The sequence below is a fragment of the Halichoerus grypus genome, chromosome 9, assembly GCF_964656455.1.
Source record: "Halichoerus grypus chromosome 9, mHalGry1.hap1.1, whole genome shotgun sequence".
NCBI classification, from domain to species: Eukaryota; Metazoa; Chordata; class Mammalia; order Carnivora; family Phocidae; genus Halichoerus; species Halichoerus grypus.
The window spans coordinates 70,444,382-70,454,589 of record NC_135720.1 but is presented as its reverse complement, the minus strand read 5'-3'; the positions used below and the strand labels follow the sequence as shown (position 1 = coordinate 70,454,589).

General features: G+C 41.2%; 1 long non-coding RNA gene across 1 annotated transcript; it reads right to left on the bottom strand.

Moving 5' to 3' along the window:
• Positions 1-727: 727 nt before the first annotated feature.
• Positions 728-7,861, bottom strand: LOC118537441 (uncharacterized). The gene is made up of 3 exons (XR_004918145.2): positions 7,566-7,861; positions 4,504-4,570; positions 728-3,446 (listed from the first exon to the last, which is right to left on the bottom strand). It is a non-coding gene; the product is annotated as an uncharacterized LOC118537441 (long non-coding RNA).
• Between the last annotated feature and the right edge of the window lie 2,347 nt (positions 7,862-10,208).

Sequence of the window (10,208 nt, the reverse complement as noted above, 5' to 3'; positions counted from 1 at the left end):
GGAAAGAGGGTAATTTCAGACATAACTAGTTAAGATGAGGCCATACTGGAGTAGGGCAGGCCCCTACTATAACTGGCACCCTAATAAAAAGGGGAAATTTGGAAACAGGCAGAACACCATGTGAACCTGAAGATGCGTCTATGAACCAAAGAAAGCCAAAGATTGCCAGCAAATCACCAGAAGCTAGGAGAGAAGCATGGAACAGATTCTTTCTCACAGTCCACAGAAGGAACCAATACTGCAGATTCCTCGGTCTCAGAGTTCTAGCCTCCTGAACTGAGACAATACATTTCTGCTGTTCAAGCTGTCTGGTCTGTGGTACTTGGCAACAGCAGCCCTAGGAAACCTATAATACAGGGGGTTGTGGTTATCATTTGTGTTACCCTGCACTGCCCAGAAAATGAGGAGTTTAATGTAAAGGTGGTAGGGGATATCTGGTAAACTTGACATCGTAGTCCTAATAGCTGCCCATGCAATCACCACTGCACAGCATATCTGCAAAGGGCTCTCTGTTACTATTAAACAGTGGCAGGCCTGGGGCAGCCTCCTCTACTACCAGTGACTAAGGAGCCTGTTCAGAAGCTAAGAGAAACAAGGGAACTCTTCCCTATTCACTTCTGTGTCTTTGCTTAGGCTCTCTGCTCCACACTTTTTGCCTGACAACTTAGGCTTTAAGACTCAACCCAGGCATTAACTCCTATAGTAAGTCTCCCTCCCTCCCCCCCACTCCCAACACTTCAAGGCTGAATTAGTTTTATAGCTTCACAGAGAGACAGATACCGATCTTCATATCTTCATCATTACTCTCACCACATTGCAATATAATTCTCTGTTCATGAAACTGCTTCTCCCACCACTGTGTTAGTTCCTTGCCAAGAGTATAGTAACTTGCACACTTCAACAGATACCTATTGAATGTTTCTTCAATAAACATTTTTTAACCACCCTATTCGCCCAGTAGCCTACATTATCCTTGTCTCTTAAGATAGATGTCCACTAAAATGTAGCAGCCCCTTCAGGGTAGAAAAAAGGGGTTGAAGACAAAAAAACTTTAAAAAATTTCTTAGGCTAAAATTAAAAATAAAAACAATACTTGAAAACCCTTAAGTCTTAATTTGGTTTAGAAGTAAATATGTATTTTGTTGATCAAGAGGAAAAGAAAACTATATTTAACACAATAAGTTGAATCAGGTCACATGAATCTAAATATATAGTACAGCTAATGGTTCCAGCGACCTACACAGACCAAAATTGCTCTTGTTGTGACTAAAAGGCCTCTAACAAATCTCAAAGGCTTGAAATAATTAGAATAGTTTTGCGACAGTCTAGAAAGTATTTCCTGATTTTCACAATCTCAGAAGCCTCTGAAGAAAAACTGTTTTACCAAGATGCTGGTCTCTGCTTGGTATTGGACTTTTCTAGCACCTCCCAAAATATTCCCCAGGATCTGATTCTGATGAGTCATTCTTTGACTAAAGCCAGTAAATGTAGACATAGCTGGATGACATAAAATATCATCATCCTGAGCCTGAAGATCTTTTTTATACCATAAATCATTTTCAAACAATTTTTCTGTTGTCAAATAAAGATAAATGCAAATATGTAAGGTGTGGAGAGGTGTTTGCTGACTTTGCATGCTGAGTTTGAGTAATCGTAGGCTCAGCTTTAGGAATAGCAGTTCTAATTCAGGAGTCACTTCAAATCTATATTCAGAACAAGCATTGCCGACAGCAAAAAAAAAAAAAAATTGTTTAATCATTGTGTAAATGAGTGCAGTAGGGAAGAACAGACATTGTAATTCCTTCTACATAAGGTTTTGCAGGCTGGCCGGAACCTCTTCTAAGAACCGTATTTGGAATACATATTAGAATACATGTTTTTCCATTGTACATATGGCTAATATCACTTTGGTTTCATTATTTTGGATGTGGCCATTATTTTGAGTTGATTGGATAGTCCTAGAGTAATCAAAACCATATATCTGTGAGCGATTTCAAGAGGTCACCTAGACTAGTCCCCAGCTCCAAGGCATGATTAACTGTAAAATCCTCGAGCCAAATCAGTATCTATTTCACTCTTCCTAGAGATTTTCAGGATCAACATCCAAAATCTTGCGGTTAAAATGCAACTGCAAATTCTCTTATATCTAGCTTTAACCTCTTCTCCATCGGAGGCTGATTTCTAATTGTATAGTGCTCTATAAAGAACAACGCACTCCAGGAAACAAGCCATGATTCACTTATCCTGAGAGACTTTCAAAGAAACCACAGCATAGTCTCTGAGCAGTCAAAATAAGTTTTTATGAAGTTCTTATTTTAAAATGTGCATGCTTTTCTCAAGTATGTACCATCAAGTACCTGTATCCTTACTCAGAAACCATTTACTCTTACTTTATAGAAAACACAATCATGCTTGGGGATCTTATTTCCCAGCCCAGCCCAATTAGAAGAACCAAGTAGAAGAGGGAAAAGGAAATTGAAGATGCTATACAGCAACTACAACAAGCAATGCAATCATTGTATAGCAAAGAAAGGGACTGTACAAAGTTAACTGCAAAATTAGGAAAGCACAACAGCCCTGAGCTACTGAAATATCAGGACAATCAGTCCAACTGCACCTGAGGCATCACTGTATTACTACAGCACCATATAATTAGGGTAGGGATGCCAGATTTAACATAAAAATATAAGATGCCCAGTTAAATTTGAATTTAAGATAAACAAGTCATTCCTTGTTTATGACTTGTTAGTACAAGTATGTCCCAAATATCACCTGTTTCTATCTGAAATCCACATTTATTGGGTATTCTGTATTTTATCTGCCAACCCTAAATAAGATGGTGACCCCCAAGTCATCAGTAAAGCACAAACTGTGTTTAATACGCACTTTGAAAACTGTGTAACTAATAGGAAATTGGAAAATGTTCCATTGATAGTATTTAAGATTAAGAAAATCAAAACTTTCAGTTGTCTGGAAAGATACTTTAAGCCATGCATGTTCTATTCATCACAGAGTGCCAGGCATAAAATAAACCTTTAATAAACATTGGATGAGGGGCAACTGGGTGGCTCAGTTGGTTAAACGTCTGACTCTTGATTTCAGCTCAGGTCATGATCTCAGGGTTCTAGGCTCCACACTCAATGCAGAGTCTGCTTGTCCCTCTCTGTTTCCCTGCTTGCTCTCTCAAATAAATAAATAAAATCTTTAAAAAACAAAACAAAACAAAAAACATTGAATGAACAGTGAAAAGCTTAACACACCGTCTTCCCAATGGTGAGGCATCTCACGCCCCTGAAGTTTGTCCCTAGCTGTTGTCAGTTCTGTTGTCCTGTCTGAGTCCAAGCCTGATTCAGAGTTGGTGTCGCTGTCCACGTCCGACTCCCGTTCCCTCTTGTGCCTGTTATCCTGGGCTTCCATGATGCCGCCGTGAACCTTTCCTGATGAGGCTTTTCAAGAGAATGAGATAGTACCTACATTTCCCCAACATTGAGCGCTTCCTCTGCAAGCCCATTGTTATAAGGGTCAGTCAGGTGTGTGGTGTGAAGGAAATGAAGAAACAGGCCCAACTCCTCCCCTGGGAGCAGCTTTTCCAACTCCATCCACTGATAACAAGCATCAACCTGGGAGCAATTATTGGTTACTTGCAGCCCTCAGAGCCTGTGTTAAGGCTAGGGCTTCACTGGGTGTCCAAGAAACTGCTAGATTTCATCTGGACCTTGTGTCCCACAGTTATTCTTTGTGGTCTGATTAGTCCAAGAAATTTTTCCCATCTTAAAGGACAGAGTCTGTACTCTTGACAGGGTTTACCCCTAAGCAGTGGGACATGGAGTGTGTCTATGGGAACAAGATGAACAGGACATGTTCCCACCCTCAAAGAAGCTTAACTTTCTACATTATATGATTGTCTGAAGATTCTTTTACAAAAATCCCATTTATCACAATAATTTGAAATATAAAATAAAATTTTCTGGAAAAAACATCAGTTATCTTAATTACCATTGTCTGAAAACTAAAAGCCCGTACATCCCCAGACAGTATCTCACACATAGTAAACCCTTAGGAAGTGATGGCTACCATTATCCTGCTAAGGCAAACTCTAAAGTCTCTTTAAGCCTGAAGTAGTGGAAGAGTTTCCAGAACCTTCTTGCCCAGAGACCAATCACAACTGCTGGGGTCCAGTTTCTGAGCCAAACTCTCTTCTCCCTTCTGTACCCCCTTGCGAAGAGGGAACTCAGACAAGATCTAGATTCCAAATCAGTGTCAGTTGGGTTACAGGGCGTGCCTCGCTCTGATCCCATTTATATGGGAGAGCTAGAGCCTAAGTAGGTAATATCTGGGAGGAATAGAAATATTATTTACAGGAACCCCACCATGGCCCAGGTGCTTTCACAGCTTATCCTAGTAAAAACCTAAGGTAGTAGTGTTAATCTCATTTTACTGTTGAACCTGTGGCTCATGCCTGAGGTCACACAGTCTTAAATGGGTCAGGGTTGGGACTATTACCTGAATTTGTAAGATCCCAAAGGTGTGTTCTTGCACTCCGCACTGTTGACTTGGGTAGCGAAGAAACCTGGAAAGAAAGAGATGGATTAATTTAAATTTTACAAAGCATCATAATGGAATAAGTAACAAGTGGTCAATAAAAAAAAAGTTTTTTAAGGACAGTGTCAGCATATGTTCCAGAAGACATCAAAGAATATATCCTATGACTACTTCACTGTGTTTTGTTTCCCCGTGGAACTTGATACTTGAGTACCAAGCTTTAAAAGATGATTGTTTCAGTATCACATTTCTGTTCTAAGGCAATTGTGAGTTCCCAGGGAGTATTATGGAATCACATGCGGTCCACATGACTTATTTTCTTTTCCTAAAAAGGTCTTTCATCATGTCTCCAAAACAGCTAGCTACAGATCACTAAAAATCATTCCTGAATCACATTAACGACATCTTTTACTTTATTTGCCAACAAGCAGCTAAGTAGAAGTTCAGGTTCCTTTTATTCCCCTTGGTTGCTTGCTATTCAAAATGTGGCCCACAGACCAGAAGCACTGGCACCACCTGGGAGCACACCTGGGAGCACACCTGGGAGCACGCGGGAGCACACCTGGGAGCACGCGGACGCACACCTGAAGCACCTGCACCAAAATCTGCATTTTAACAGGATCCCCCAGGTGATTCCTATGTACTTTTAATTTGAGAAGCTCTGCTCCCGTTAGCCTCTCCCTGGCAGATGTGCTAATAATAGCATGTCATGGTCCTCAGGTGTGCGCCAGGCCCTCTGTGAGGTCACAGCGATACTAAGATAACTAAGACATGGCCTCTGAGATAGAGAGAAAGTGGAGTAAAAGAAAGAGGGCTAGGCAATCTAAAAATGCCCACCTGGATCAATGAGAATTTCCGTATCCAAATGTCTTTCTGCTCTGTGAAAGAGTGGTGTTCAGAATGGCTTTCAATGGAGACAACACACCCGAGTGTTGTGTGTGGAAAGTAGGAAGAAGAAAAAGAGAGATGCATGCATCTCCCATGCTGCTAAACTGTTCCTTCTTCCCCTAGTAATTATCCCCCCACTGAACTCCAACAGAGATGTAAGACAGCTAAGCCTCTCAGGATCCACTCACTTGACAAATGTTTGTTGAATGATTGCTATACACCCCTTTCTGTGGTAAGTGCTCCACTTACAGATGAGAACTACATGGTCCCAGCCCTCATGGAGCTCATATGTGTGTGTGAACAATGACTATCCAAGTCTGGGAGTATGAACCGAAAGGCTGTGTCTTGCAGTTTGAGAGGAAAGGATTAATTCTGCCCCAGGTTTCTCTCCTCTGTATGCTTTGTAACATTATGTTCACTGCCTGGGTGTTCTTCTTAAGAATTTCTCCAGCACCTGAGGTGCGAGGTGTATGAACGGCAGACGGCTCTTCTTCAAAAGTGGAAATGGTCTTGATAAAAAAAACTGAAGCATTATCTGTTACCCAACAGTATTTCTCCTGAAATTATGCAACTCGTCATTCCAGCACTGAGCTACTCACGCTGTGGTCTGCGGGTTTGCTCTAAGCCACAACCCGCTAAGTGTAGAAATCAACAAGGAGGGTTTAGAAACTTTTCTGGCAATTTGACATCATCACAACTTGCAAGGGCATCACCAGAGGACCAGTAGAAATCAACAATGAGGGTTTAGAAAGTTCTCTGGCAATTTGACATCATCACAACATGCAAGGGCATCCCCAGAGGACAAGTCTTGTTGACAAAGTGCACAACTGAATGCCTGTGTCCCCCCAAATTCATATGTAATGAATTTTGTATAGCCCCAATGTGACGGTATTGGGAGGTGGGGCCTTTGGGAGGTGATTAGTTCCCGAGGCTGGAGGCCCCATGAATGGGATTAGTGCTCTTATAAAAGAGACCTCAGAGAGCACCCTTGTTCCTTGCACCATGTGAGAACACAGAGAGAAGGTGCTCTCTGTGAAACACAGGTGAGCCCTCTTGGACTTCCCAGACTCTGGTACTGTAAGAAGTAAATATTTGTTGTTTTTAAGCCACCCAGCATATGGTGTTTTGTGACAGCAGCCTACATAAACCAAGACACAGGGTGCAGCCCAGGTGTTGAGCTGAATAGATGAGTCACATGTGACACCAGGTTCGTGCTAGCCATCCCCAGTAGAACCGCATGTGATATTTTAAGGTTAATTTGTCAACTCTATCCCCAAAATGTATAAAATCTGGAGTTCATCGTGTTCATTTGTTTATCAAAGATAATTTAACTTCAAAGGATCAACTTTGGAGCTGATGACTGATGACGGATTGAGAATGAATGTTGAATGTACAATTTCACATGCTTCATTTTTGATAAAAGTGAAAAATGAGTATCTGGAACTTGCAGAAATTGCTTTAAATTCCTTCTCTCTCTCATCCACCTACCTCTAGGAATGCTATTAAAACAAACATGGAACCTGTTTAGATATACATGATCCCCTCTTCATAGCTATCATCTATCCAACCTGTATTACATAAACTAATGAGCAAAAAGCAAGCTCACTTAGAACATGAAATACTTCACTAATAAACAAAGTGTTTGTTTCAAGTATGCAAATCAGTATTTAATATGTAGAGTTGCTATTTTTTGATAACTTCGTTTTGTCACAAAGGTGGAATGACAAAACAGTACTGAAATACAACTATTCATTGCCTGTATTCAGGCTTTCAGTGACCAATGTACACATTATACATTTTTCCCGTTTTTCTCTCTGATTGTCTTTATTGAAATATGTCTACTGAACCTAATAAAAAATGTGGGCTTATATTTTATTTACTTTTTTATTCTTTTTTCTAGCAATACACTTGTTCTGTTTACAAAATACTGGTCCATGTGTCTTGAGAGAGAAAAACCTGGTCTTTCACCTCAGATTGTTTGAGAAAAACTTCTCCATAGTAACCCATGAATGACTACTACTGTCAGACTCAGCTGGTGAAAAAGAAAGAACACTATTAGCTAATATGTGTATGGTGTGGACTACCTGCCAGGCATGTTCTGTGTGCTTTACATGTATTAACTCATGTACTCTTACCTTATGAATTAGGTGCTATCGTATCACCATATTACTGATGAGAAAACTGAGCCACAGAGAGGTTGAGTCCCTTGCTCAAGGTCACACAGCTCTAAAGTGGCAGAACTCAGTTCCAGAGTCCATGCTCTTATCTGGGGAACATGAGTCAAGCATTGTCGTCATAGTTCTCCACCAAATAACTATGGGCCATTGAACCTGTGTGGGAAAAGAAAAAGAAGAATTAGAAAAGATACCAAAAGCTACAATGCAGAGTCTTTCCCATGGGCCAGGCATTGAGCTAAGTGCTTTATGTGCATGAGCTCAGTGTCTCCTAAGCATGGGGCATTACAGGAAATGATTTCAGGTAGCAGGGGAGGGGGCTTAGATGCATGGGCCAGGCAAATTGCATCACAGAATGAGAAAGCTATTTCTCCTTTAAGTCTCTGTGCCTAATCACACTGCTAGAGTCTCTCCGGTGCAGGTCTTGAATGACACGGACTTATTTCCTTTTGTTAAAAAAGGAGAGCAGGCCTTGGGATTAACGCTGTCTCTGGCAACAAGGTCTTTTTTATTTTCATTGTACCTTCGATTTTACATTTATAATAAGGATATATAATTTTTTAAAAAATGTATGAAAAGTGGGCTATGGGAAAAAATGTAAAGATAATAATATAGGTCTTACATGGAGTTGACAAAAACTGGGACCAATGAACATTGGAAAATACTTCATTATCTTTCAACAGCCTGGGAAGGTTAAACACTTTTGTTCTCTATTTATAGGTAGTAGATTTAAAGTTTAGAAAAGTTCAGTAACCTTCCCGAGGACACTCTGTAGGAAGCCGAGGAGCTGGGATCCAATACTAGAAGTGCCTGCCTCCAAAATGTGCGCCCTTGCCCATTGTATACCCTGTCTCCCCCAGGGACACTCATGCGTATCTCCCCCCAGGACTGGCACTCCAGCACTCTCTGATTGTATTTCAGGATCTCAGATGGCAGTTCTCAAAGTGCAGTCCTCCCCTAGGTGTTCTCATCATAATACTGAGCTGTTTATCTCTTTCACTCTTGTTTGCTCATGAGTGTACAGGGAGGTTTCCCAGAGGCCACGTGATGTGAAAGCTGAATGCAGACGCAGATATGAGGACCCAGCTGCCTTCTATTAAGCCAGACATTAAAAAGATTTACTAAGATGTAAACAATACTATTCTTCTCATTGAATCTTTTTTGTTTGTTTTGGAAATTACAGTTATTTTAAATAAAAATATGTAATTTGTGTTAACATGTAATGATGGGCTTATGGTCGTTATTTTTAAATGAACAAATATCTTACATGTTTATCCATCTTAATTTCTAATACACTAAACATCGATACATATAACCCACACAAACAATTTTTGGGGTCTGTCAAGAGTATAAAGGGGTCTTAAGACAGAAAATACGTGGTGGGATAATATATTTTAATATTAATGGAAAGTTTTCTCCCAATATTCTACGCTGCCTTTCCTTGTACCCCCTTCTCCCCACCCCAACAGCTTCCCCCCCTTTACTTAAGCAGTAATCACAGTGATTCATTGCTTTAGGGGAGGGACATTACCAAGTGGAAAGCAGAAATAGTGTCCAGCTTTTGTATTTCCAAAAAGCCTAAGCCCATTAAGGAAGTTATGTTAGGTGCTTTAAAGCAGTAATATCAAAATACAGTGAGTGTCACTGAGAAAAAAACACTAGCAGTATTGAGAAAAGGGAGATTTCCCACGACTAGAAAAATATTTCTCACCTCTTGAGGGTGGGTGTGGGAAAGAACAAAGACAGAAGAGAGATGAGAAGAACAGAAAAGTGGGGCACCCACTGGCTCCAGCGGTAGATCGTGAGGCTCTTGGCTCTTGACCTCTGGGGGCTGCAAGTTTGAGCCCCATGTTGGGTGTAGAGACTATTTTAAAAAAATCTTTCAAAAAGAAAGAAGACAAAAAGGAGAAGAGAAAAGAGAGGACTGGGCCGAAGGGGCAGAAAGTCCAGACACTACTCAGCCACAGTGGAGCATCTTCTCTTGTGGGACCTGGGAGCTGCCACTGCCTAAATCTGGTGTTTCTGGGAGCCAGCTTCCCTTTTCCATCCTCACGACCATTTGCAGCAGTAACACTATCTGATTCATCCAACCTGGACAACTGCACTCTCAAAACATCCCTGGCCCATCAGAAACCCAAGAGGGGGAGACTGGGACCTTGGACCCCTGAAGGGGTGGTGGGGGTCAAGAGACAATAGCTCTACACCCTGAAATTGGAAGGTCTGACTGGAATCAGCTGCAGATCCACTCTGAGCTGGAAGAGCAGTTCAACACACTTTTTTCCCCCCGAATATTAGGAGCACCCAGCATAACGGTTGGGTAATAAGCAAACAAGGAACTGTGTTCCATTCTAGCAGAATCTGTGAACGGGATTGCACTGCAACTGAGTTCAGCCCACACTTAAGTCTTCTTGGTCCAGTACAGGGGATTAGCTTTGTTGTTTTCATTAGAAGGCTTTCGGAGTCCATGCACTATCCAGGGCCCTCTGTCCTTTCTTCCCTTCAGTCTCTTCACTCATCAACATTCCCTCTTGCCCCTGAGGACATCTGAGACTTCTGAGCCCTGTAATAAAAAGCACTTGACCTATAGTAAGACTCCTCAAAATA